A 27,685-nucleotide genomic window follows, 5' to 3' on the forward strand; every position below is an offset into this window, starting at 1 on the left:
TCAGATGAACTAGGCCCTTAAGAACTATGCGCCCTAGTACTGATTTGATAAAACCAATAACACCTAAGTCAACCACCAGCAATGAACTACAAACCCTAAATGCTAACCTAAAATTATACTACCACTAAGTGACTACTCCAGCCACCATTACAACTCATCTCAGAAGCAAGGTATCTGGATAGACGTCTAAGGGGGAATAGATTGGTGCAGTTGGTTTATAACAGGTGCATCTTTTTTTGGTTTGTTTGTTGTTTAAAAACAGATAACAGCTAGATCTCAGAAGACATTGCCTTCAATTGTTCTTTCAACAAGTATTAATTGAGCCCCTAGTATATGACAGCCACTGTTCAGTATGCTGAGGACAGAACAGAGAACGAAATAGATGAAGTTCCTGCTCTTACTGAGCTTATACTCTAGGGAGAGAAATACCTTACCACAGATGCAAACACACATATAAGACTTTTAAATTGTGATCAGTGCTGTGATAAAAATACAATGGGATAATGTCACACAGAGTGCCTGGACAGTGGGAGCTACATGAATCTGGGTAGTTAGGGAAAACTTCCCCAAGATTTGAAGGATATTGGAGCCCACCATGGGTGGAACCAGATAGGAAAAAAAAGAAGTGCAAAGTCCCTGATGTAAGACAAATATTAGTATGTTGGAATAAAAAGGAGATCAGTGTGGCTAGAGGACAATGAGCAGGCTTTAATAAATCAAGTCAAAGAGGTAGGCAGGGGCTGGATCTAGATATGGTGGTGGCTGAGGCCAGGGGTGGTAGTGGAAATGGTGACACATAGATTCTGGACATATTTTTAAAGAAAGACCCAACACAGTTTCTTGAAGAACTGGATGTGTAGCATCAGAAAAAAGGGAAGTCAAGCATAATTCCAGGATTTTTGGCCTGATCAGCAAGGTGTTGCTGTTAAGTGGAATGGAGAATGTCATCAAATATGATTTCTGGTAGATTATTCTGGAGTTTCACTAATACTTGTGGATGGAGTATCAGGGATCTTCTCTGACTTTGAGCTGACTAGTTATGGAGTGGGGCAGTGGTGTGGGACTATTGTTTGGATGAGTTAGAGGCAGGAAGCACATTTCTGGAAATCCTGGCTTTCTATTTTCCATTCTAGTGAGAAGCCTGGAGACTTACACAGATGAGAGCTAGAGAAAACTGAGCATACCAGGCCAGGCAAAATGGATAAGCCCCCAGGGACAGGAAACCTGCTGTAGCCACTTTAGATCAGACACTGTACAGGAGTGAGTGGGGCCAAAGAGAGCAACACAGGAACCTTGCGGGGCTATCTGGCAGCCTAAGGAACCACTTTTTACCAGAAATAAAGTAAAGAAGAGGTGGACTAGGGGATAACATGGTCCAGCCGCTGGCAGGAGTTTGGGTGGAGCTGACTGTGAGAGCTTGGGGCAGAGGGGGAGAGGAGGCTGCCACTAGCAACTAACCTCAGCTTCCTAAACTCTGTAGAAAGGTAGGAGGCATTGTTGGAAAGGCCAGGCACCCCGCGATTTTCTCAGCCCGCCAAAGAGGGACGAAAACCCAAGTTGTGCGGTGCAGCTTTAAATGCACTGCTGAATGACAGTATATGTAGCAATAGACAGGGTGGAGCCGTTGGGTGGGGTCTGGGACAGGCAGCTGGGAGAAACCAAAAGGAAGAGAAAAGAAAACCTTCTCTGATTTCCCTAACGCCTGGTGGGGAAAGGTAGTAGTAAGGGAGGAAAAAGAGGGTTTAAAGCTTACCTCCTCTTCTACTCCAGGTCAGCTCTCTCAGACCCTCTTGTCTCCTTTTGAGATAATTATAATTGAGTATACACCGGCCCTAGTTGGTGCTTATTCCCCGCGAACTCTTCACTGAACTAGTTTTGTAGTCCGAGGGATTGAGGAACCCGGGTTCACCAGATCAACCCCGGCCCCGCCCCGTCGTCCCTGGCCCAGGGCTGGGAGGAGAGGATGCCTTCGCAGGCGAATCCGAAAGTAAGTTCCTTTCATTTTGCCTACCGACCCTCTCCGCTTCCTTTCGCCACCATTACTGGGTTCTCCACTGGCTCTGCGAAGGAGCCACCTTACAAAAGGAGACTCCTTCAAGGAGGATATGGAGGATGGAACAGGGTGGGTTGGGGTAAAAAAGGGAGGGGAGAGGGCGCTTTAGAGCCTGGGGAAGCTGCCACCCACCGGATGGGGTGCTTAGAGTTTGAGGCTTGGAAGGTTTCAGCCTTGATTCCCCCTCTTCTCATTAGAGCCGCAGCTTACCGTTTCCTGACATTCTTTCTTTTGTCACACTCCAGCATCCCTATCAGGTTGCTTAAAGCCTCTAGCTGTGAGCTGGGAGGCTCCATCTTGCCTGGCTTCTTAAAGGGACAGTGCACGAGTTCAACTGAGGGAAATCTGTACTGGAAATTGTTTGGGGAAGGCTGGCAAGTGACCCGCCTTACTATGACACTACGTGTGTGGGGGCAATTTGTGTGGAGAGAACAGCTTTTTCTCCTTTTTACCAACCTCCAAATTTGGTTCTAATATCCCGTTGACTCTCAGGAGGTTCACACTGGGCATTGTTGTCAAATTACACATTAGTAACTGCAGAGTCAATTGGCTCTGCAGTTTTAGATCAGGGGGAAAATTCCTGTTTCCTGAGAGGTGCCATGGCTGTGCAGATGACTTGAAAAAAAATCATTCATTCTACAAATATTTACTGAATGCCAGATTCATTACCTGTGGCTGATCTCGCTGCTGAATGGTGTCTGTAATATGTCAAGATCATGTTGAGTAGTGTCACTGACTACTTTCTTAAAAAATTGGTGCCCAAGGTTTCTTCCTAGTATGTGAAGATGAAATGTTGAATTTTATTCCAGTATTTACCAAACATCTGTCACGTGAAGGGTCCAGTGGTTTGCATTTATTACCTTTCCTTTAGTGCAGGAATCCATATGCCCAAGACCAAGTAACTGGGAGATCCAGCTGGAAGAGACAGGAATTCAAGTCAAAATGGCATGCAAAGAGAGAGGGGCAGGATGCTTTAATAGGGTAGCTAAGGCCACTTTGAGTGATGTGTTATTCCCATGTCTGTGTCTATTTAGGAAGATTGTGTTGGGGAGGAGGGCTTTACCAATTCCCTTCTGCTGTTAAGTAAAGCAGCTTGTATGGTGGAGATTTGTTAAAGGCCTCATGCAGACTAGTAACATCTCTTCTGTGCTCATTTCTCTCATGTTTCTGCTTAAAGAAGGTAGAAGGACTGGATGGTGGAGCCTAATGATATCCCAACAGGTCAAAACGTTGAAAACATGTTATTTGAGGTCCTGGGGCTAGTGTTTCATTCTGAAAGTTTCCATTTGGTGAATAGAATGCAACAACTCCCAGGGCTCTGCAATTCACCAGTTCAGCTGTCTCTTGTACTAAATGCAAGGCACTTGTCTTTAATGTGCTGGATTTCATTGCATCTCCAGTGGCAACTCCCATCAAGGGCTTGTGTCAGTTGTAGGTTCCTATGCAATATTTAGCTAAAGCACCTTCCTGCTCCACCTCTCTCTTCTCAGTTGGCTTTCAGAACCTCAAAATGACCTTATTCTGAAAGGCCATATTACTGAGTCCACTCGATTCAGATAAAAAAGAAGGCCTTACTTAGGGTTCGTTTCCCCTGAAGTCCCTCACCTGTGGGTTCTTAAAAACAAAGGAAAAGTGACTGCAACTGAACGCTCCTGGTTACTTTCATGAGTGAGAATATAGTGTTGTCCCAGAGCCAAGAGCCACTTGTACATGTCACACCTGCTGACTTCTGCAATACATACTCTTGCATGGAGGGTGGGGAAGGAACTACTGCTGGTTCCATAGCCAGCATCCTGCATTGGTATGCATTGAATATGTTAGGAACTGTTGTGCTTCCATTTTAACAATTGATTGTCCCCTTCTGTTTGTGTTGGCTTGCTTTTCTTTGGGAGAGTTTCTAGTTACAGAATATGAGAACTAGGCAGTTCTTACCTGTCATAAAATACCATTGCTGAAATATGATTATTATATTCCTAGGACAATGAAAGCCTTGTGAATACACTAACAAGTCATATAGACAAGCAATAGAAATCCTTATCTGAGGGCTTTGAGTGTCTTTCCCAGAGCAATTTAAATTGGTGTCATTCATTCTGCCTTTTGGGATTGCAGAGTATTTCTGTCTACACAGGGAAAGGGGTTTCATCAGGGATAACTGAAAAAAGGACACTTTGGGTTCTCTCTCTATATATTTTGCTAGCAGTAGTTCAACCCTCAATTCTCCTTCTGGAGTATCTGAATCTGTTGGCTATACTTTTCTTGCCTAGACTAGAACAACTTGCTCCTACATTTACTCTGTTCTGAGTTCCTTCCTAGCTGTTGCTCAGCCTCCAAGGGTAGGGAGCTGATAGAGTTATCAGCATACAAGTACACTGTATTATGATATTCATTAATTCATTCATTTGACAAATACTGAGAATCTACTCAATGCCATCACTCACAAGCCTCTGGGGATATATAGCAATGAACAAAACAAAGCCCCTGGCTTTGGGGATTATACTCTAATGAGGCTGGGTTGATGGAGGGGGAAGACAATAAACAATGAAGATATTTGTTGTGTGGGGATAAGGTAAAATAAAAGATATGAGGCACTTGGGATTGGGGAGAACTATTTGATATAGATCAGTCCAGGAAAGGTTCTCTAATATGGTGATATTTAAGAATATATCTGAATGAAATGTGAGAGCTATCCATGAGAATATCTGAGGAAACAGTGTTCTAGACAGAGGAAATAAAACATGCAAAGGCTTGGTGTGTTCAAGAAATAGCAAGAAGGCCAGTGTCACTGGAGTGGAGAGCAGGAGAGTGGTGGTTCATGAGGTCAGACAGAGAGGGCCAAATTATATAGGACCTTGTAAAGACTTTGGGTTTTATTCTGAGTGAAATAGGAAGCCATTTTTAAAGAAAATACATAAACAATTATTTTATTTAAAATTCTACTCTAGTAAGGAGGATGAATCTTCAATTGCTCATCCTAACACAATTAAGAGAGTTTATGTTTTTATGTTTTGGATACAATGCTCCTTTAAGAAAAGCTTAGTAATCTTATTGCTGAATTCATGTCAACTAATAAACTTTAATTTTATATTATCATTGTTTAAAAAGTTTTCAAACACATTTGGAACCACTTAAATACAAAAAGTCATTTCAACATATTTTAGTAAAAAATCACAATTTATTAGCATTAGAAGAATGTTTAACCTTTTAAAGAAAAATCACAAGATTGTGTAGCACTGTTTATCATGAAATTGTGAAAATTATTCACTTGGGAACTTCTTTAAACTTTCAGTCTTGCTGGCACACATGATTTCTTTTAAGCTATTCACTAACCTTCTCCCCAACTCCTTCCCAGTGGGGAAGTGTATTTCATGTATCATTTCATTTAATCCTCACAATAACTTTGTGAGGTAGGCACTGTCACCATATTTTTTTTACAGACAAAGAAACAGAGGCATAGAAAAGTAAAGTGCCTTACACAAGGTCACACATCTATTAAGTGGAGAAGATCCATTCTCTCTGATACTTTCTAAGTGGTTACCTCAGCATCCATCTCTCCTTCCTAATTCAATGTCTTTTTCTTCTTTTGTTCTCCCACATATCCAACAATCCCCAACTAATATAGTTAACATTTATTGAAGACTTACTCTGTACTAAGCCCTCTATTGAACACTTTACATGTATTAATTCATTCAAAGCTCACAACAATCCTATGACGGAAGCAACATTCATTCATTCATTCATCTCATTCACTCATTCAACATACATGCCCTGAGAGCCCTTTATATGGCCAACTTTGTGCTACAGGCTGGGGATACAAAAATATAAAATATCAACTCCCTGGAGCTCAGCTGGGAGACAGACAAAGCCCTACCTAATGTCTAGTATTTGTTGGTCACTTACTCTATACCAGGGACCATGCTAAGCCTTCTGCATGCTTCTAATTTAAATTTTCAATAGAGTTATACCCATTTTGTAGATTAGGAGACTGAGGCTTAGAAGGATGTTGAATAAACTCAAAGAAGAAGGAATTGGGAAATTTACAAGTAAGCAAATCTTTAACATGAGCAGGAAAGATGTGGGTAACATTGGGGTTATGGGGGTCGGAGAAGGTTTGCTGGAGTTGATGATGTTTGAGTCTTGAAGGATAAATAGTTTTCAAGGTAGGCAAGTAGAGAAAGGAAGGGCATTGTAGATGGAAGGAACATCATGTGTAAATGAATGGAGGTTCCAGAGAGATGGTGTGTTTAGGAAATAGTGTTTCACTGTGGCTGGAGCATAAGGAGGGTCTGAGCCAGTGGCAGGAAAAAAGACTGGAGCAGTAGACAGAACCTAGGACAAAACCATAAATAAAGGAGTTTCTGTCTTATAGGCACAATATTAGGAGCACAATCCCCAAAAGCCATTCTTTACTATTATGGATTACATGAATAGCTGCTTAGTGCTAAATAGAGGAGCTAGAGCCATCTTAACCACTGAGAGTCAGTCAACAGAGACCAGAAAATATACTGGGGCCAGAAGGTAGATACAAACCTGAGCACTCGAGTTCTAAGAGTCATTGTAGATAAGGGAAAAGGTGTGAGGCCTGCATTTTCTGTGAGGCCAGACTAGTAGAAATGACTGCTAGTAAGGTGGTCAAGCAACTATTAAAAATTAGTAGTAATAATAAAACAAAAATAACTGTGATAGGTACTACTCTAAACACTGAATTTATTATTTCCATTTGGTAAATGGGGAAATGACAGCACTCCAAATCTCTGCCAATACCTGGAAGGAAAAGCAAAGCAACTAATGAATGGTAGAACTTGAATTTAAACCCAGATAATTTAGCTCTACAATTCACATTTTTAATCATTATGATGTGTTTAGCTAGGTAGTCAGCAAGACCAAAATGGAAATAGATCAAGGTGGGTCAAAAAGTCTAAAACCTACTAACAGTGTAATGCAGTGCACAAATGGTATATTTGAAAAAGATAGATAAAAATCCAAGAAAGGAAGCCGCAGGTAAGACAAAAAGCTTGCTGATTGATATCACAATTCAAGGGCTCATAAACCACATTCAGGCCACTGATACACTTTTTTAAAAACATTGTATTTATTTTTATATGAAGGAGATGATTTTATTCAGGCTTTTGCAATAGGGAGAATGTTCATTCAGGAACATCTCAAAGAAGAGGGTAAAAATTTGAGGTTTTGTTTTATATTTTGAATGTTGTATTTTTATGAGGTATAATTGATATATAGTATTATATTGGTTTCAGATGTACAAGATAATGATTTAACAATTGTATACATTACTAAATGCTTACCACAATAAGTGTAGTTACCATCTGTCATTATACAGATATTACAATATTACTGACTATGCTGTACTTCATCCCTGTGACTAATATATATGGTAATTGAGATTTCATGCCTCTTTATCCCATTCACCTATTTCACCCACCTACCTCAATGCCTCTCCCAGGGCAACCACCAGTCTGTTCTCTGTTTATGAGTCTATTTTTGTTTCGTTTGTTTGTTATCTGTTTTTATGAGCACCCCAGGATGTATTTTCTCTTAAACCATATATTTCTTAAATTTTATTTCATTACCAGTGTATAAAAGGTGGGATATTTCACATAAAATACAGGGTGGCAACTTTCTGGAAAGCTTGAAATGTATGTCATAAATGGGTCTATCTGGCTGCATAGTGACAGTCACCAAGAACTGAGCAGCAGCTGCACTAGACATTTAATTTATTCATTTATATTCCTTGGTTGCAAAGGGTGGAAACCAGCTGGAGCTAGTTTAAGCACAAGAGAAACCTTACTAGATCTTGAGAATTAACTGGGTATTGGAAATGGGAAATTGTTGGGACCTAAGCTGGCTTTCTTTCTGTGTCTCATATATACTTCCCTCTTCATATCTACTTATTTCTTCTCTCTCAGCAGATTAGAGCACACAGTATGCAAGAGATAGTTCCTTCATCTACTGAGTTCTTATGTTACTGTTCAGTCACACAGAAAGGTACTAGGTGGCTCTCTTAGTTCCAATTCCCAAAGAACAGGGAACAGTACTGATGGGCATGGCTTGAGTTACTTGCCTACCTCTAGATAAACCAGCTCTGGCTAGAAGGCTAGGGTTAGGTAATATAAGTTAAAGGCACACCTTTGTAAATCAGAGAGGAATCATAAGGGGGTCATTATGTGTGCAACAAACACTTCCAAATATGTCCCCTATACCAAGCATTATTTTGGCCACTGTGGGTAAAATTGCAATATTTTCAGAATCTCTTGCCTGGCTTTAGTGCATCTCCATATCAACAGGTGTTTCCAAGGGTTGAAGAGTAGTCCATCTCCAAATCAATAGGTAGTTACGTGAGTGAGCAACAACATACCTGAACCAGAGAGGTTGGGTGGAGCTCTCTTCTTCTGCAGCCAGGTTGAGAGAGACATGGGATGACTGCTTCTAAGAAATAAAGGGGTTTCTCCCACTTTATTTCTCCCTTTGACTGATTTTGGTTTCAAAGGTATTTTGCTCTGGGATTTTTCCCCCAGAGTTACATCTGCAAATAGTTGGCAGAACCCCTGAACCTGAAATCTGTCTACATGGGTATGACCCTTGGATGGGCTGCCTTTAGGGATGGTGGGGGAGGCCCCAGTGGCTGCAGCGGTAGTGGGTGCAGCTTCACTCAGGAACCCCCTATATGTGGGGCTTCCAACTGGGGAACCCCTAGTGGCTAATTGGTCTAGGGTAAAGCACCTTCTAGAGGAGTGGAGCCTTCCCCAGAATTGGGGAAGAGTAGAGACACTGCAAGCTGCAGAATTAGCCCTTTGTCAGATAGAAGACTGCTTAGAGGCCCTGAGTGGCTGTGCAGCAGCTGGCATTGTAGGATCTCTTTTCCTCGAGATAGTGGAAAATGTTATCAAGGGGAGAAAGGGGTTATTCAGGAGAGAGAGAGGGTTATCAAGGAGAGAGAGACTGGCAGGAGAGAGACACATTTCATCATTGCTTGGAGGAACTGAGTGGTGACATATGGGATGCACTTAAGGAAGAGAGAGTTACTGATAAGATGGGTTACACTCTTGGAAAATTCCTTAGCAGCAGCGAGGGGGGAGGCAGCAGGAGAGTCCATGTTACAGGAGGTCATGGGGTAGGGAGGAAAGAGTGGTGCCTTCAGCCCCAGAGATGGTAGAGGAGATGTCAGAAGAGGATGAGGGGGTGTGGCCAAGGGCTGATCTGTTTCCGAGGCCACCGCCTGAGGCACCAGTCTCCCCTGTATTAAAGGGCTAACAGGTTGTAATTAGGAAAGTAAAGATGCAACAACCGTGGGCTCCTCAGAAGGAGGAGCCACCCCCTCCCCAGGTTGTGGAGCATGCCATGCAACGCCCATATACACAAGATGAACTGGTGGACATGAGCGTCCAGTATCAGCAGAAGCCACTGGAACCTCTGCTTACGTGGCTTTTGCATCTCTGGGATGTGGGGTGGAAAACATTGCTATGTTGGGTTCTGAAATGAGTAGACTGGCTTTCCTGATGATTCAACCTTCTCTCTGGCAGCGGTTGAAAAGTACCCATCACACCTAAGGAAATTGGGTGCTTCTGGATTGTCTGACAGCAGCCGTCAGGGCACTTCTGCTTAATCAGGGTGATTTACCATTCTTATCCACTAGCTGGAAAACATATGCAGAGCTCCAGCAGGTGTTACAGGAGCTGGGCATGAAAAATATCATCTATAATATGGACACCTCAGGGCCCTGAAGAGTTGTTCACCATAGCAATAAGAAATCATGCTGAATACAGCTCCCCCATCTCTCTTCAGGTCCCTAGTGACTATTCTGATCCCCACAAATAAGACAACCCATAAGTGAGGCTAGTTGTACTTTAGCAGATCTGGAAGAGGTTGAAATAGTAAGAGCACAGAAGGAAGTATGGGCTACTACTGAAAGGAGAGGTACGAAGGTCCCTGTGAAGATCTTGAGGACCCAGATGTGGGTTGATTTCCTAAAGGCAGAGGTAGTGAAAGAAAAACTTGATGGGCAGCCCAGTAGAATCTTGTTAGAACTGTAGCACCAATTAAAGCCAGAGCAACAGTTCCAGCCGCTGAAGTCCAGGACAACAAAGCCAAAGGCAAAGCACCATGTCTGGCCTGTGTCCCTGCAAGACTTCCTGGGGGACAGCACTCAGGCTCTGCTTGGGCCCTCCTCCCCCCCAGGAGGATGATTGGCATTGCAGTTTGACTGAGGGGGGCATCAAGACCCCAAACATGGGGGACGTGGTGGGGACTAGAGCTAACACAGAGAATTAGTAATTCATTGGTCCCCTGTGAATGTACAATGTGATCTGGTGTTGGTGGATACAGGAGCTGAATGTTCTCTGATTTATGGCAACCCTGAGTGTTTTCCTGGGACCCCTGTTGTGATAGATGGCTATGGGGTAAGGCAATTCGAGTGAAGAAAGCACAAATCCCATTGGCAATAGGTCATTTACCGCCAAAGGAGTATTCTGTGTGCATTTCTCCCATCCCTGAATTTATTTTGGAAGTCGATATCCTGCAGGGCCTGTGGTTACAGACCACTGCAGGTGAGTTCAGACTGAGTGTACATGTGGTAAAGGCAGTTCTGAGGGGACATTCTAAGCACCCACCTGTTAGCTCTACCTGTACCTTGCTAAGCAGTATAAATTGCCTGGGGGTCACAAGGAAATTGGAGAAACTGCAGGAGTTGGAGAAGATGGGCATCATAAAGCCCTATCATAATCCTTTTAATTCCCCAGTGTGACCATGAAAAAGGCAGATGGCTCCTGGTGTATGACCATGGACTACAGGGAATTGATTAAAGTCACACCCCCTTTGCATACTGCTGTCCCCTCTATAGCAGCCCATATGGACACACTAAGTCATGCGTAACTAGGGATGTATAATTTGTTGTGGACCTTGCTAATGCTTTCTTCTCTGTTGACATAGCACAGGAAAGTCAGGAACAGTTTGCCTTCACATGCGAAGGCCAGAAGTGGACATTCACTGTCCTTCCATAGGGATACCTCCACAGTTCCACCATTTGTCATGGGCTTGTAGCCTAGGACTTGGCCATATGGAAGAAACTGCAAACAGTGTGGCTGTATCACTACATTGATGACATTATGCTCACGTCTGATTCTCTTGCAGATTTAGAAGTTCCTAGACTGCTTCAACATCTACAGGAGAAAGGATGGGCTGTGAACAGCACCAAGGTTCAGGGATCTGGTTTGTCTGTAAAATTCTTTGGGGTTGTCAGGTTGGGTAAAATTAAAGTTATTCCTGAAGCAGTCATATACAAGGTCAAGATTTTCCATACCCCTACCACTGTGGCAATATTACAAGAGTTTTTGGGTGTTTTGGGCTGCTGGAAAGTGTTTATTCCACACTTGGCACAAATTCTGAAGCCCTTTTACCACTTGGTATGAAAGGGCATCAGGTGGTACTGGGATGAGACATGTGCAGCTTCTTTTACTGCTAGCTGGTCAGAACTATGGAAAGGAGGCGAGGACTTGCCACAACTCTTGCCCACAAAAGGGTACATCTTGATAGAGTAGTAACTGGCTGCTGTGTAGCACACATTGCTGGCTATGGAGCCTATCACTGGATCACCTCCAACCAAGGTAATAACCACCTAGCCCATTGTGGGGTGGGTGTGAGACTGGACCCAAAGGCCACAGAGTGGCATGGCATAGATGCTACACTGGCCAAATGGGGTGTATATTTACAGCAGCATAGCACCCTTATTACTAGCCCCTTAAGTGGAGAACTCCAATGCTCACTGGGGCCAGTGACTTATACAAGTGGAAAGCAGAAAGAACTTGCTTTTGAGCCATTGATAGCCAATGGTCCTTATCAGGAGGGAAAAGCCCCTATACCTGAAGATGTTTGGTATACAGAACGCTCCAGTTGTGGTCAGCCCCCGAAGTGGAGGGCTGTGGCTTTCCATCCTAAGACTGAGACAATATGGATAGGGAATGGAGAGGGAAGAATAGCCAATGGGCTGGGTTGTGGGCAATATGGCTTGTGATCACCCAGGAGCCCTCCCCCATAGCGGTCTACACTACACTCACAGCTGGGCCGTCTATTGAGGCTTGATCCTGAGGCTACTGACATAGTACCGTGCCAACTGGATGGTTGGTCACCAGATCCTTTGGGGCCAAGAGTTGTGGCAAGATCTACAGACCTCTGGTCAGACTAAGACAGTTACCATATATCATATGACTGTACCTTTGCTTTTGGCATCCCCAGGGAATGATGAAGCAGACATGTTGGCCCAGGTACATTGGTTAGCAGGAAAACGTGCCTCTGATGAAGCCCAATGGTTACATCAGCATTTGTTGCGCACAGGACAAATGACAATGTGGGCTGTAGTCTGTTGGTGGGGCTTACCATTGACCTTTGAAGATGTCAGCAGAGCCCAGAAGGAGTGCCTTGTGTGTTCTAAGAGGGACTTATGTAAAGGGGCTGATACCCCTTGTCAGGTGGCAGATAGACTATATTGGATCTCTGTCCATATCAGAAGGATTTTGGTATGCCATGACTTGTGTGGACATAGGTATTGGTCTGTCAGTTGCTATTCCTGTGCATCATGCAGGTCAGCAAATCAACAAAAGGGGCCTAGATCATCTAGTGGCTGGCCACAGGTGACTGTGAGTGATTAAGACACCCACTTTACTGGACATGCATTACAAGAATGGGTGCAGCAATTAGGAGTAAAGTGGAAGTTTCATGTACCATATAACCCAACTAAGGCAGGCATGATAGAGAGGTACAATGGTTTGTTGAAATCTGGCCTGACATCAGATACCAGTAGTCTACAGGTAATGTCAATTTGCTTATGGACAGTGCTACAGCATTTGAATGAGAAGTCCCAAAAAGGAGCCTTGAACCCTGTGGACATGTTTACACACATAGCTGGTTCTTCTATACAACTGTATGTACAACCCAAAGAGAAGTTATTGAAGCCAGGATATGGCCAGCAGAGCAACATACTGCTGCCTGCCCCAACTGCATTAAACCCTGGAGACACTGTTGAGTGGATGTAGTCCTGGACGTTTTGATACATGGGCCTGCAAAGGCTGGCCCTTCTGGCACCTTGGGGGAAAGGCGTGGAAGCTGGCCTCCTGTGTAATCCTGGAGTAACAGCAGTGGCCCTCAAAGATCACAGTAGTGTATCCAAAACGTCCAGGAGGTAAGAGCATCTTACAGGGAAGTTTTGTTTTATCCTTATGGCCAGTGCATGTACCTCCAATTGCCCTATATTTTGACCCATCTGTAACTCTCACAGGGAATGGGTGAAAGTCTGGTTTACTAGACCAGGACAAGATCCCTTTCCTGCCACTGTCCTATCACAGGACCACTCACTTGCATGTATCCTACCTGAATGACAAGATTTGCCTATGCTGGTGTCATTAAAACATGTACCTTGTCGCCCTTAAGATTGTTTCCTTCTACAGTCGCAGTGACCTGAACCTGCCCCCTTGGTGCAGCAGCCACATGATGATTGCTCTGAACTCCCTACCTGTTCAGCTACTGACTGCCTGAGGAATTGGCAAGCTATGGACTTAATCTGCATAGGACCTTGAACCTACCTGAATGCTCTGGTTTGAGGATTATCATGATTTTATATTATTAGTCTGGTTACAATGCTCTAGTTTTCTTGCACTGTGGCCATTGTGAAAGATGTCAAACATGCAGATTGTGAGGTGAGATTTCTGGAGGGCTGGGCTGTTGGTAAATTTGCAGTATTTCCAGAATTTCTCTCCTATCTTCAGTGCATCTCCATATCAATCAGTGTTTCTAAGTGGTGGAGAGAAATATTCCATCTCCATATCAATAGGTAATCACATCAGCAAGTGAAAACTTCTCTGCACTGGAGAGGTTGGGTGGGGCTTTCTTCTGCAGCTTGGTTGAGAGAAACATGGAACGACTGCTTGTAAGAAATAAATGGGTTTTCCCACTTTATTTCTCCCTTTTATAGATTTCGGTTTCAAAGGTATTTTTCCCTGGGACTTCCTCCCAGAGTTACAGCCACACTGTCTTTGTGGTAACTTGTGTTCTCTTGTAGGTCTCTCAGACTACTGCAGGCCTAATATATTTGATCTTGCCAGGTTCAGTCCTATTACTTTTAAAGTATGCAGGGTTCCAGGCCCCCTCAGTAGCCTGGTCTTTTCCTGTGATGAATCTGTTCCTATTATGTATGAAATAATTTGAGGCCAAAATTGCTAGAACATACTCCTCTAGCTTTCTTTTAGCACTTTGAATTCCACAGGGCTTCTGTCCTCCAGTAGGTTAAAATCACCTTATCAATTTTTATAATGGTCTAAAGACCAATGAATGGGGCCTGGGGAGTGCATTCTTACAGAGTTAGCAACCCTGGGTGTAAAAGGAAGTCTACAGAAGACCAGCTGATGGTCATCTGACCAGGACTGGAGAATTAGCTAAAGTTTTATTCATAAATGTAATGCCTGGGCTTTAGAATTAAGATGACAGGGATTTCCTTTGTTTCCCCTTTTTTGATCCTCTTGACTCACAGGAGCTTTCCAAGTTTTTGGTTCCCTGCTGAGGCTTTGGAAATTTCTTGTTTCAATGATATTTTTTCAGTGATTTAAAAGTTTCCTTCCTGATACTCCTAACCAAAGTAGCAGTTGTTATTGAAGGATTCTACTTTCAGCCCAGAGCTTTGGAGTGCAAGGATTGCAAGCAGTGAATTCAGCAGGAAGTTCCCCCATTCCCCAAAGTACCAAAGTAAACTGCCCTAGCTGAAACTGTCCTTTCTCAAGATCCTGGGAGGGATTTTTTCCAAAGGAATCCAATCTTTCTGCCCAAGTACTGCTGCTGCTTCTGAGATTTGCTTTGCCTTTTAAAACTGAATTATCCCGACTTTCTCAAGTTTAGAATTTATTGCCAAGGTAAGAGTTTACATTCTTCAAAGTGAAGTGGGAAGACCCCAAAGCCAAATCAGGCAACTTCCTAAAAGAAGAATTTCACTTAGAGCATTTGAGCAAACATTGGTTTGCTTTCACTTTCCTCTTTGATGAAGGTAGTTAAAGATGCACTATAGTGAATATGAGTGTATTGTTTTAGATCCTTTTTCTTCTTCCTCTAGCTCCTTTAGTTGGCAGATTAAGAAAGTATTTATTGCCACTGACAGTAAGTTTATATTTATTGATCAATTACTATACGCTAGATACTAAGCTCTTGGCAACCCATATTTGGTAAAATTATTGTTATGGTTATGTTGGGGGTTGAGTTTGTTCTCACAACAAAGAATTGAAGGGTGGAGACACAGTAGTGAAGCATATTAAGAATTTTATTTGACTACATTCTAAAGGAGGAATGGGCCAGGGTCAAGGTAGATAAAAGGCAGGTTTATTTGATTACACTCCAAGAAAAGACTGGGCCAGAGTCAAGATAGACAAAGGCAGGTTTACTTGAGTAAGGCAGAGAGGAAGGCGAAGCTCATTGATGGGAATTTGCAAGCTCAAATCAGAGCTCTCAGTAGTCTCTCCCTACTTATCTGAAGTAGGACAGAGAGAGTGAAGACTTGTGCTTACAGTCTGAAAAAATGGAATGAAATAGAAAAGTGCCAAGGACACCACTGGAAGAGCACAGAGACAGAATGTAATAAGTTGAGCAGTAAGAAGTCTTTTAAAAATACTCCAAGAAAGGGGAGTGTGGGTGTAACTCTTGGGTGAAAATAAGTTCCCAGCCTGGAGCAAATTACCTTTGAAGCCGAAATCAGTCAAAGGGAGAAATAAAGTGGGAGAAACCCATTTATCACCCACAGGTAGTTGTCCACTTCTGCTTGCCATTGTCCCTTTTGACCCACCTGAAAAGGGATCCCACCAAACCTCTCTAGTCGAGATATACCCTCATTCTTTCCAACCTTGTTATCACCTGTTGATATAGAGATAGGCTTCTTCTCTGCATCCCTTGGAAACACCAATTGATATGGAAATGCAGTAAGGCCAGGTGTAAGATTCTGGAAATATTGCAAAATTTTACCCACAGCCCAACCCTCCAGAAATCTTGCCTCACAACCTACTCAGTCCCCATCTTCCTCCCCTCTGTGTGAGAAAACTGGAGCATCGTAACCAGACTAATAACATACAATAACAACAGCAATACAATCATGATAATCTTCAAGCCAGAGGAATCAGCTAAATTCAAAGTCCTGTGCAGATTAAGTCCATAGTTCACCAACTCCACAGGCAGCCAGTAGATGAATGGGTCGGGAGTTCAGAGCAATCATCACACAGCAGCTGAACCAAGGGGGTAGGTCTAGGCCACTGTGACTGTAGAAGAAAATAACCTTATGAACAATAAGATACAGGTTTTAATGACACCAGCATAGGCAAATCTTATCCATCAGGTAGGATGCATGCAAGAGAGTGGTCCTGTGATAGAACAGTAGCAGGAATGAGATCTCATCCTGGTTTAGTATACCAGACTTTCAGCCCCCTCCCTGTGGGAGTTACAGATGGGTCAATATATAGGGCTACAGGAGGTACATGCAGTGGCCATAAAGATAAAGCAAAATTTGCTCATAAGATGCTCTTACCTTCCAGATGTTTTGGGTATATTACTATAATCTTTGGGGGCCACTCTGCTGTTAGTCCAGGAACACACAGGAGGCCAGCTTCCAGACCTTTTCTCCAAGGTGCCAGAAGGGCCAGCCATCACTGGTCCATGTGTCACAATGTTCAGGGCCAAGTTCACTCAACAAAGTTTCCAGGGATTAATGCATTTGTGGCTGGCAGCAGGATGTTGCTCTGCTGTACATACTCTGGCTTCAATAATTTCTCTCTGGTTTGCATATATAGTTGTATAGGAGAGGCAGCAATGTGGTTAGCATGTCCACAGGGCTCAAGGCTCCTTTTTGGGGCTTCTCATTCAAATGCTGTAGCACTGTCCATAAGTGAACTGACAAGCCCATAGATGATTGGTGTCCAAATTCAGACCAGATTTCAACAAACTGTACCTCTGTTATTATGCCTGCCTTCACTGGGTTATATGCTACATGAAACTTCCACTTTATTCCTAATTGCTGCACTTATTCTGGTAACACATGTCCAGTAAAGTGGGTGCCTTGATTGCTTTCAATCACCTGTGGCCGGCCATAGGCTGCAAAGCGGCACTGTAGGCACATTTCAGCCATTTGCTGATCTGCACCATGTGCAGGAATAGCAACCGACAGACCAGTAGCTATCTCCACACAAGTCATTGCATACTGATAACCTTCTGATATGGGCCCAGGCCCAATATAGTCCGTCTGCCACCTGACAAAGAGGTATCAGCCCCTTTACTATTGTTCCATGTTGCTTCAGGACTTGGCATAAGTCCCTCTTAGAGCACACAAGGCACTCCTGGGTTCTGCTGACTTCCTCAAAGGCCAATGGCAAGCCCCACTGATGGTCTACAGCCACATTTTCTTTTGCCTTGTATGCAACAAATGCTATTGTAACCATTGGGCTACGTGAGAGGCAGGTTTTCTTTCTAGCCTACACACGTGAGCCAATGTGCCTGCTTCATCATTCCCTGGGGATGCCAAAGGCAAATGGCCAGTCACATAATATACAGTAACTGTCTTAGTCTGACCAGAGGCCCATAGGTCTTGCCACAACTCTTGCCCCCCAAAGGGGCTGGGGATCAACCATCCAGTAGGCATGGTACCATGTTGGTAGCCAAAGAAACCACAGGGTCAAGCCCACAGAGACGGCTCAGCTGTCAGTGCAGACAACTAAAGTGGAAGGCTCCTGCATTGTCATGAGCCATACTGCCCACAACTCTGTCCATTGACTCTCTTCCCCTCTTTGTACTCCGTGCATATTGTCTTAGTCTTTGGATGGAAGGCTACAGCCCTCCCCTTTGTGGGCTGCCCATGACTGGATCCTTTAGTATACTAAGCATTTTCAGGTATAGGGGCTTTTCCCTCCTGATAAGGACTCTTGGCTTCCAATGTCTCAAAAGGAAGTCTTTTCTGCTTTTCTCTGGTGTATGCCACTGGTCCCAGTAAGCATTGGATTTCTCTGCTTAAGGGGCTAGCGGATAGGGCAGTATGCTGCCGTAAAATGTGCCCCATTTAGCCAGTGTAGGTATCTGTGCCATGCCACTCTGTGGCCTTTGGGTCCAGTCTTGCACCCACAGCCCCCTTCAATGTGGCTTCTCCTGCCACCTCCTCCCTTGCTGATAACGTATCTTCTAGAGCATGACCCATCTTCTCAATAACTGTCTCTTTTTCTTAAGGGCATCCCATAGATTATCACCTAACTCTTCCATGTGATGCTGAAATGTGTCTCTCCCCCCAATAACCCTTTGTACTATCTTGAGAAACAAACATCCCACAATCTTGGCTGCTACACAGCTATTCAGGGCCTCTAAGCAGTGTTCTATCTCATGGAGTACTAATTCCACAGCTTCTGGTATCTCCACCCTTCCCCATTTCCCTAGGTGGGAGGAAAAGCCCACCCACCTAGGAGGTGGTTTACCCTCGACCAATTTCCCACTAGGGCTTCCCCAAGTGGAAGCCCCATGGATAGGGGGGCACCTGGGTGAAGCCACAGCCTCTACCACTGCAGCCACTGGGGCCTCCCCACCATCCATGGGAGGTTTCCAGGTATCTCCTCACCAACCTTATGGGCAGCCCACTGAGGCATCACACCCATGAAGACAGATTTCAGGTTCAGAGGTCCTGCCAACTACTACCAGGTGTAACTCTGTGGGGAAATAAGTTCCCAGCCCAGGGCAAATTACTTTTGAAGCCAAAATCAAAGGGAGAAATAAAGTGGGAAAAGCCTGTTTATTGCTTATAAGCAGTTGTCCACTTCTGCTCACCAGTGTCTTTTGTGACTCAGCTGTAAAAATGGACCCCACCAAACCTCTTTGGTCCAGTTACACCCTTGCTCCCCCCACCCTTGTCATCACCTATTGATAATGGAGATAGACTACTTCTCGCCACCCCTTGGAAACACCTGATATTTAAATTCAGTAAGGCCCGGCAAGAGATTCTGGAAATAATGCAATTTTAGCCATGGCAGGCAACCTCAGAGAGGAGGTGTGTTTAAGGGCTTAAGATTCTGTCTTTTAAGGCTTTCAAGAATGGGCTACAGGTAAAGCGTTAGGTGGGCATAGGCTTGTCATGCAGTCTCATGATGTCTATCTCCAGTGAGAGACAATATGTCAGTTGACTGCTTGCTTTGCCCTAAGATAGTCTTCTGACTATGAAAAATATGCCAGGAATCTAACTTCCCAATTCTCTTTTAAAACGGAAACTTAGCCTTAAGATAAATTCTTCCTGTTCTTATTAAGCTATTCATACCTTGGCATTTTTAGGAAAATTCATCATGATGCTTGTCCCATGTCTCTGCCCTATCTCATCTGCACTAGTCAAAGCAAGTCTCAAGGTCAGCCCTGATTCAGAGCCTGTGGAGTGAACTCACATTTCAAAGGGCATTAACTCTGTGAGTCTTCTCTGGCTTTCTGGCTTTATCTTATTAACTCCATGAGTTGTTGGTGGGCTCCACCCTCTTTTCATTCCACTCGTATCTTTCAACTTAACAGTTGTATAACACATAAAAAGTACCTAGCATATAATGAAATGGTCATATTTTTATATTTGCTATGTCCTCTTATTTCTTAGAAAACACTTAGATTGGTCCCACTGTAAGCACATGCTTTCTAATCTCAGGGGGGACACCTTGGGTGCTTCACCATCCTTGTCCAACCCCACAGTAACAGTTCCAAGACTTTCTATAACTCAAGCCCCTATTCATGCCCACTCTGAACATTGGCCTCCTAATTTGCTGATGAAATTATACATGTTCTCTCATTTCCCTTCCACCTAAGTCATTACTCCTCAAGCTTAAATGCATACTAATCACCTTCAGAATTACTTACAATCCAGATTTTGAATCAGAAGGTCTGGAGTGAAACATGAGGAGAGTCTACATTTCTAACAAGTTTCTGGGTGATGCAGACCTGGCTGGGTGGATAACATTTTGTGTAACAAGAATCTGAAGAAAATCAAAGCCCATTAACCCCAGTTTTTGTAAGATGAAGAGACTGAGACTTAAAAATGTAAAGTGATTTTTCTCAGGGTCATACAGCTATTAAGCGATTGAGTCTAGTTTGAATCCAGCTCCTGAAATTCATGCTGTACTTATCCCCACAAAAAATTCTGCAATTTTTTTGAAACAATTCCTTGATTGTTGAATTGGTTTTCCTATCTCACCTCAGACTATGGAGATCTCCTTGGAACTTTCTTCTTATCTGAATATAACTTTTCTTTGTGGAATTACTATATTTTAAAGTTACCTTCTAAATATTTTAAAGTTATTTTTGGCTGGAAATGTCTCATAACTAGTGTGTGAAATCTTTGAAAAGTTCTGAGTCTACAGTCATAGTTTTTATTAGTGCAAAGGGCTGAATCAGATATGTAGGGGTATTGTTCAGAATTGTTGGGAAGTGAGAGTTAAATAAGTTAAAAATATACTCCTTTTTCTGGGCCTGAAACACACCAGCTGTATTTGAAGAAGGTTGAGTTCCTTCATCTCCAATGGTGGGAGGGGATAATGTCAATTTACTGGCTTGTTGAAGTAGGGGATTCAAAGCTTTCCACAGAGATACCTTGCAAATTATGTCCTGTAGACCTGCAATTCAGGATGCCTTCAGGTTAATGAGATTACTTGATATAATTTGATAGAGTTTATGACAGTCGAAAATTTTCAGGAGAACACTCTTTTGAGTATCATTCAAATCTATACAGTTGTATTCCTTCACAGTTGTGCTATGTATATAACAGTAGCCATCAACAGTTAAGAATTAATAATGTGGAATGGTACCTCCTGTAAGATAAATTCCAGCCGAAATAAGCAGGCGAAGAGAGGCAACAAAGGGCCAGGTAGTTTATTTTAATGCCCCCTGCTGAGGTTCCCCAGTCTATGGAAATGGAGGCTGGGGAAGTCCTGTGAAAGTAGACAGGCAGTGAGTTTTTAAAGAAGGGAGGGGAGGCAGAGCTTAGATTTACAGCGGTGTGAGGATTGGCTAGCCTAAGGACCATTTTTCAGGTTGGGACGGGGCAGCAGCCGGGGACTTTGGCACGTCATCAGTGTCTGACGTGCTCCCCCCTCCCCCCAGTGCCTTCAACCTTACATTTCAGCCTTTTGGTTATAATGGGCAACGACTTGATCTGGCTACTTCTGGCTGACAAGGGGCGTCATGGTGGGGGGGCGGGGGGTTCGTAGCATGTAGTTACATTGCTTTGACTGTAAACATCTCACCCTGCTCTCTAGAGGCCCTCATTTCACTCTGTGCAAGCTCATGGTTTTTGTCTCATTTTCTTTTTTACAGATAGAGACTCTAGCTGCTGCCAGGGAAAAGGGGTGATGACCGCTCTGGCTGCTTCATGCTGAGGAGTGCAGTAAAGGGTGCAGCTAGGTCTCTATCACTGGTCAGTTGAGAGGGCCTCAGAAAGTTGGCGTTTTTATTCTGGAAAGACATTTGATGAGATTAAGAATGCATGGCTGAATATGAGAACTAGAAATATGAAGAGTTTAACTGAGAATTATACCCAGGTATTATGGGAAAACTAAAATTTTGGATTGAGTTTACATCTCAATGACTAGTATTAGGATTTAGTATCGATAAGACTGCATTATTGAAACAATACTTTTCTCTAAAATCACCCTCATTTTTATTAGAAGTAACTAGATTAAGAAAATAATTAACACTTGGCTTTATTATTTGCATAAGTGCAGCAAGAAGAGCAATTGATTACACAGGCTCTTTTAAATGTGCTTTGCTGGAACTTTTTGTACGGAATTTCAGATAGAACTTTTAAAGGCCTCTCGAGGCCAGAAAGCCAAGTAAAACTTGCCATCAGGTTGTGCCTGCAGTACCTGTAGATTTGGACGAATTCTTCTCTTCTTGAGGTTCTCAAGACATTCCCTAGTTCTTTACTGGTTTAGGAGTAATAAAACAGTGAGTATAGATGACAAAAGACTTACAAATGACAGTGGTTAAAGATCTGATGAGAGCTTACTGTAAGACAGTTGTCATAAGGAAATTTGGATATTTTTGTAATACAAAACATTCAGTAACAAAGTTTAGCATCATTCTCTGTAACAGTGCCTTCTAGGTAATTAAGCAGGTAAATATTTTCCTCAATAAGAAGAAATTTTTCTGACATGTTTCAGGGGCCCTTTGGAAAATATTAGAGTTAACTAGAGGTGAAAAGCACTTTTTTGAATTTGATTTTAGGAAGCTGTTAAAAGTTTTGAGGCACTTGCTTAAATAGGATTATAGGTTGCTATGAAGCAATACTTATCTATTTAATCAGAATGACAACAAAATACTTCAAAGGCAAATAAAGAAGGTTACATAGTTGTCAGAAAACTTTAGCTTTGGTCCTTTTAATATTAAGATCTCATTTTAAACATTCTGACAACTCATTGAGACTTTAAGCTTGAAAAAGTGCTTTGATAAAACAATTAGAGAACTTATTGCAGTCTTTTAATAGTAAGAGCAGATTAACAGTTAAGAAAACTTCATCTTTTAACTGAAAACAAAATTTTAATTTTGCTGTGTACTTGATGCTGAGATTTATTTGCTACACTTATTTAGTTTACTTATTTTTAACTATGCTAGGTTATTTACAAGACCTTTACTGAATATTAGACAAAGCCAAGCCTTTAGGCATTTATTTTTAAAAGATTTAGCAGATAACATCAACTTAAATGACATTAGGTAAACTTAGGCAGCTGATAACAAGGACATGCCTGCCTCAGCCAAACTCAAATTAGCATTAATACTTAACATTTTTTATCAGATTTCCTGGAAGTTTTAGAATGCCTAATTTTCCCAAGCGCTTGTTTTTAAATCAATTTTTATTAATACTATCTGGAGGTAGGAAAATATTTCTCATTTACACACCTAGATACACAAACATACAAACTGAGATACAACGACTATAGTCAGCAACACTTTTTACACAAAAACATATACATAGATAGACAAACTGATAGTTATTGATATCTAATTGCTTTGTTTTTCTTCAGCTTCTTGTTTGTGGCTTCTGGAACTAGAGGGCGGGAGGAACATGTTCTGGTGGGGGAAGAGGGCAGGAGGAGAGGGGGAGGGGGAGGTGCAGCCACTGGAAGAGGAGAGGAACAGGACGACACCATGGTTGAAAGTGTAGGACTTTAAGATGGCGGTGACATGTGTGAAGACAAAGGACTTAAAGATGGTTGTGGAGAGATGGGGAGGGGATTGAGAGCCGAGGGAGGCAGGCAACTGAGGTCTTCTGGTGGATCAGGAAAGGAAGGACTGGGCAGAGTAAGAGTCTGACAATATTTAACTGGAGATTGGGCTAGGAGAATCTGAGTCATTGAACACTTAACATAAAGGTCTGGACGGGAGTGCAAAGTCCAAAAAGCCTGCACATATGGGATTTCACTCTACTCTCCGCTCTAGTGGCAATAATTAGTTAAGTCACTGAGGAGGCCAAAATCGAATGTTTCCTCAGGGGGCCAGCGAGATTGATTGTCCATGGGATACTGAGGCCCAGCCTCAGAGCAAAGAAAGACTAGCTTCCATTTGCGAACTTCCCGGGACAAACATAAGAGTAGCCAAATTAGAAATGAGACACTGCACCAGGGTCTGAGCCTCCGCTTTTGAGGGCTGGTTCCCTATGTCTGCGCCACTTCCCAACTAATCCCGCTGAGAGGAGCGCCCAGCGTCCCAAGTGCACCAAGTCAGGGGAGACGGCCTGGGAGCCTGGGTGAGGGATGTCTCCCACACCGCGGGGCCAGGGGCGAGTATCTCGGATACTCGCAACGGATGGGCTGAATACCCAGACCTGGACATACGCACGATTTCTAACGGACCAGGTGAAACGGAGTTAGGAAGGGAAACAGACCGGGGGAAACTGAGGGACTCACCAGAAAATAGTCCACGCAGCGGAGAGCAGGCTGAGGTCCCAGGTCGGGGAAGGAGAGGGCAGGGCCACAGGTGGCCGGTTGGGGCCCCGCACTCACATTCCTTCCCAGGATTTTGGCACCAAATGTAAGATAAATTCCAGCTGAAATAAGCAGGCAAAGAGAGGCAACAAAGAGCCAGGTAGTTTATTTTAATGCCCCCAGCTGAGGTTCCCCAGTCTATGGAAATGGAGGCTGGGGAAGTCGTGCAAAAGTAGACAGGCAGCGAGTTTTTAAAGAAGGGAGGGGGAGGCAGAGCTTAGATTTACAGTGGCACGAGGATTGGCTAGCCTAAGGCCCATTTTTCAGGTTGGGACGGGGCAGCAGCCGGGGACTTTGGCAGGTCATCAGTGTCTGATGTGCTCACTCCTCCCCCCAGTACCTTCAACCTTACACCTCTAACTTTCTTCAAAACTTCATCTAGCTTTATTGCCTTCAAATGTAAATTTGGGGTGGTATGTTCAATTTGTCCCATTTTGATTCAAAATAAAGTCAGTAAATGCCACAGAAAGTGGCCTTGGAAATCTCAAATTTGCATTTCAGATCCTATGACCCAGACACCCTTCTTCCAGCCAGAAACAGTATTGCCCTATTGTGGAAAAAGTACTCAAGAAAAACAGTCTCTTTTGCATATTCAAAAGGCATAAAGGAGCTGGCTTCTGAGTGTCTGGCACTGTGCTAGCCTGGTATAAATAATATTTTGCTCAATCTTCTTAATACAGCCCTATGAAATATTATCACACCACTTTTTTTTAAACAAATGAGGAAATCTAGAATCACAGAAGTTGACTAAATAACTTACAGTCACACATCCAGCCTTTGGCATCTGGGATTTGAGCTTAGATCTGACACCAGAGCCCTTCCCCTTAAGCACTATATCATTCTGCTTTCAAGTACATAAATTAGGAATGCAACAGACTCAAATGTCACAACCATCTTTTAAAAATATTCTTTTATTATTTGCTCATCCACCTTCTCATTGTGTTACATTGAATGCGAATAAGATCAGAGCAGTGAAAGTGAGACAGGGACCATGGATGTAGTCAGAGTAGGGTGAGGGCCTCCGGAGGGGGCAGGGCGGGATATTTGCAGTCAGAGCAATGTAACTACATGCAAGGAAACCCCACTACTAAAACTCTATATTAAACATTGAGCTCTAGAATCATTCTTCAGTGAAATCAGTTAATGTTCCCCAGATAAAGAAGAGTAGCACATGTTTTATTATGCTAATCATTTGTAACCATGTGTAAGATTCACTTTGGCATGCTAAAAGGCCCAGGCCTATATGCTCTCTTTCCTCCTTCAGTTCTGACAAGGTGATTTTGCAAACTGAGCAACTAACTTAGCATGCAGACCCAGCTGTAGACGGCATGGTAAAAGGCAGGAAGAATTCCACCTTAAAGATAAGATTGCATTTTAACACCCAGGAAGTTCAAGAGGCAAGATTCTTTAGCAAGTAGACAATACCTCAGCCCACCTTGGGGGCTGGGCAGGCAGCCTTTTGATGTTCTCCCAGAACAAGGCGCCAGTGTCCCAGAAAGAAATCAAGGCAGGAAATTCCTTAAGTTAAGTTAATTTTTAATATTCAGGGAACACTTAAGTCCACACCCCTAAGTTTTTTCATGTTCTCAAAAAATCTTCAACTGCCTATAAAACCCTCTAGACAACGCACCACTATGGACTCTCTTGTCCCCTCTTGGCGTGAGCCGGAAGCTCTGTCCTTTCACTTTATCTCTAAGTAAAAGCCTGTACCTTGCTCTCCTACCTTGACTGTGAAGCTCATTCTTCGGCTTCATGAACAAGAACCCCGGCATCAAAAGCACCCTTGGAACAGAAGTAAGTAGATAAAGTAGGGTGTTTCTATCTCTGGGCTCTCATAGCACTAATTCAGTAGTATAAGGATTTCTTAGTCATGTCTGCTCCGGTGCCTAGAACATAGAAAGAGCCAATAAGTTATTTGTTGAATAAATGAGTGAATGAATCAGTCAATGAGTTCAAGGGAATTATATACCCACTTTGAGACTTCCTGACAAATCACATATCTTTCACATGTTCCTGGTCAACTATATATAAAATATGTATATAGGTACCCAGATAGATATGCACACTCATTCAGAAATTGCCATCCTGATATACACAGTTGTGGAAATACATGTTCTAAATGAATACTCGTGTATTAATTTCATGTCATTGTAATAAAGTACCATAAAATGGGTGATGTAAAACTGTGGATTTCTTTTCTTTCACAGTTATGTAAGTTAGAAGTATCAAATCAAGTTGTTGGCAGGGGCCTGCTACCTCAAAAACCTCAATGGGAAGATCCATCCTGATGTCTTTCAGCTTCTGGTCACCCTAAACATTCTTTGGCAAGTGGCAGCATGATTCTTATTTCTGCCTCTATCTTAACATGTCTGTCTCCCTATGTGTATCAGTCTCTTCACAAAATGTTTAACAATTCTTTATAAGGACACCAGTCATATTGAGATTACTGTAATGAACTCAACTTGATTACATCTTCAAAGATCTTATCTCTTTTTGGGGAACACAGCTCAACCTGTAAAGCATATCCTTTATCCCTCCAAAAATTGTGTCCTTCGCATGAGTAAAATACATTCACCCCGTCTCAATATCCCTCAGTCTTAACCTATTCCAACATCAATTCTCAGTCCAAAATCTTAACTACATAAAATCAATTCAGAAAGCCCAAAATTTAATTTTCTAAACCATTTAAATCAAGTATTGGTTATTTTGGAAATTATCTGCATCCAAAATACAGTGTTGATACAGACATACTATAGACATTCTCATTCCAAATAGAAGGTACTGGAAAGGAAAATGGGGTCATGGGAACCAAGCAAGTCCAAAACCCAGAAGAGAATATTTTATTAGATTTAATGGCCTGGGAATAATCCTCTGTGGAAAAATGCTCTGTCCTCTGTGCTTGGTGATTTTGCCCTCATAGCCTACCAGGGCAGTGGTCCTGCCCTCTCTGCCTGAGGAGATACCATTAGTCCAGGCCCCTGCATCTATAGTTCTCTTGAAATCACTCTTCCTTCATTTCATCCAATTTCTCTATCTTTCAGTCCAGGCTTGTTGTTTTTCTGCTAAGACAAAATTCTTATAAATCCAATTGATAACAGGTACTGAAAGGAAAGGAGCGACACATAGCAGCAATTCACCGGAGAGTTCCGCTTTATTAGGGAAAGGTGCTGGGTTATATAGGAGGGGGCATGAATTGATTGAGGTGTCACTTCTACGGGGCTGTTGGCTGTTGGCTAGGTGCTGGGATTGGGAGGGGGGCGAGAGGTGATTGGGCTTCAGGTGGCGCCGGCGGGAACCAAGGACCCCGAAGAGAAGCTGAAAGTTTGCCATCTTACTGGTGGGGACCCTTCATTCCCCCCTTTCTCCTCTATGGGGTTGTGGACGTTGCTTTCTCTCTGGCTGCTTCCTGCTGAACAGGGGCGGAGAAGGGAGTGAGGGCTTGAGGATTGGGAGGAAAGGGTTGATAGGACTCCCCGCAGTAAGGACGAGTAGATGTGGACTTCTTCAGGTTTGGAAATCAATGAAGGTTCCCTGTAACCATAGGTTGGCCAAGAGGATATGGGTGTCAGGAGCCAGGCGTCTGTGGCTATTGTTTCCAGGAACAGTTTCCAGTGGAGAG

The 27,685-nt window shown here is 43.1% G+C and overlaps 1 protein-coding gene and 1 long non-coding RNA gene across 5 annotated transcripts in view; one reads left to right on the forward strand and one right to left on the reverse strand.

Moving 5' to 3' along the window:
• LOC118972512 (uncharacterized) overlaps nucleotides 1-1,887 on the reverse strand; it is a 37,385-nt gene extending 35,498 nt beyond the window's left edge. The window contains exon 1 of the long non-coding RNA XR_005061540.2: nucleotides 1,754-1,887. This is a non-coding gene — a long non-coding RNA (uncharacterized lncRNA). The remainder of the gene's footprint in view (nucleotides 1-1,753) is intronic.
• Nucleotides 1,367-27,685, forward strand: part of KLF8 (KLF transcription factor 8) — a 415,506-nt gene continuing 389,187 nt past the window's right edge. For all 4 annotated transcript variants that reach the window (XM_073228097.1, XM_073228095.1, XM_073228098.1 and 1 more), the window contains exon 1: nucleotides 1,367-1,987. The gene's annotated coding sequence lies outside the window, so the exon portion shown is untranslated. The remainder of the gene's footprint in view (nucleotides 1,988-27,685) is intronic.

Source organism: Manis javanica, chromosome X (assembly GCF_040802235.1).
Source record: "Manis javanica isolate MJ-LG chromosome X, MJ_LKY, whole genome shotgun sequence".
Classification (NCBI taxonomy): Eukaryota; Metazoa; Chordata; class Mammalia; order Pholidota; family Manidae; genus Manis; species Manis javanica.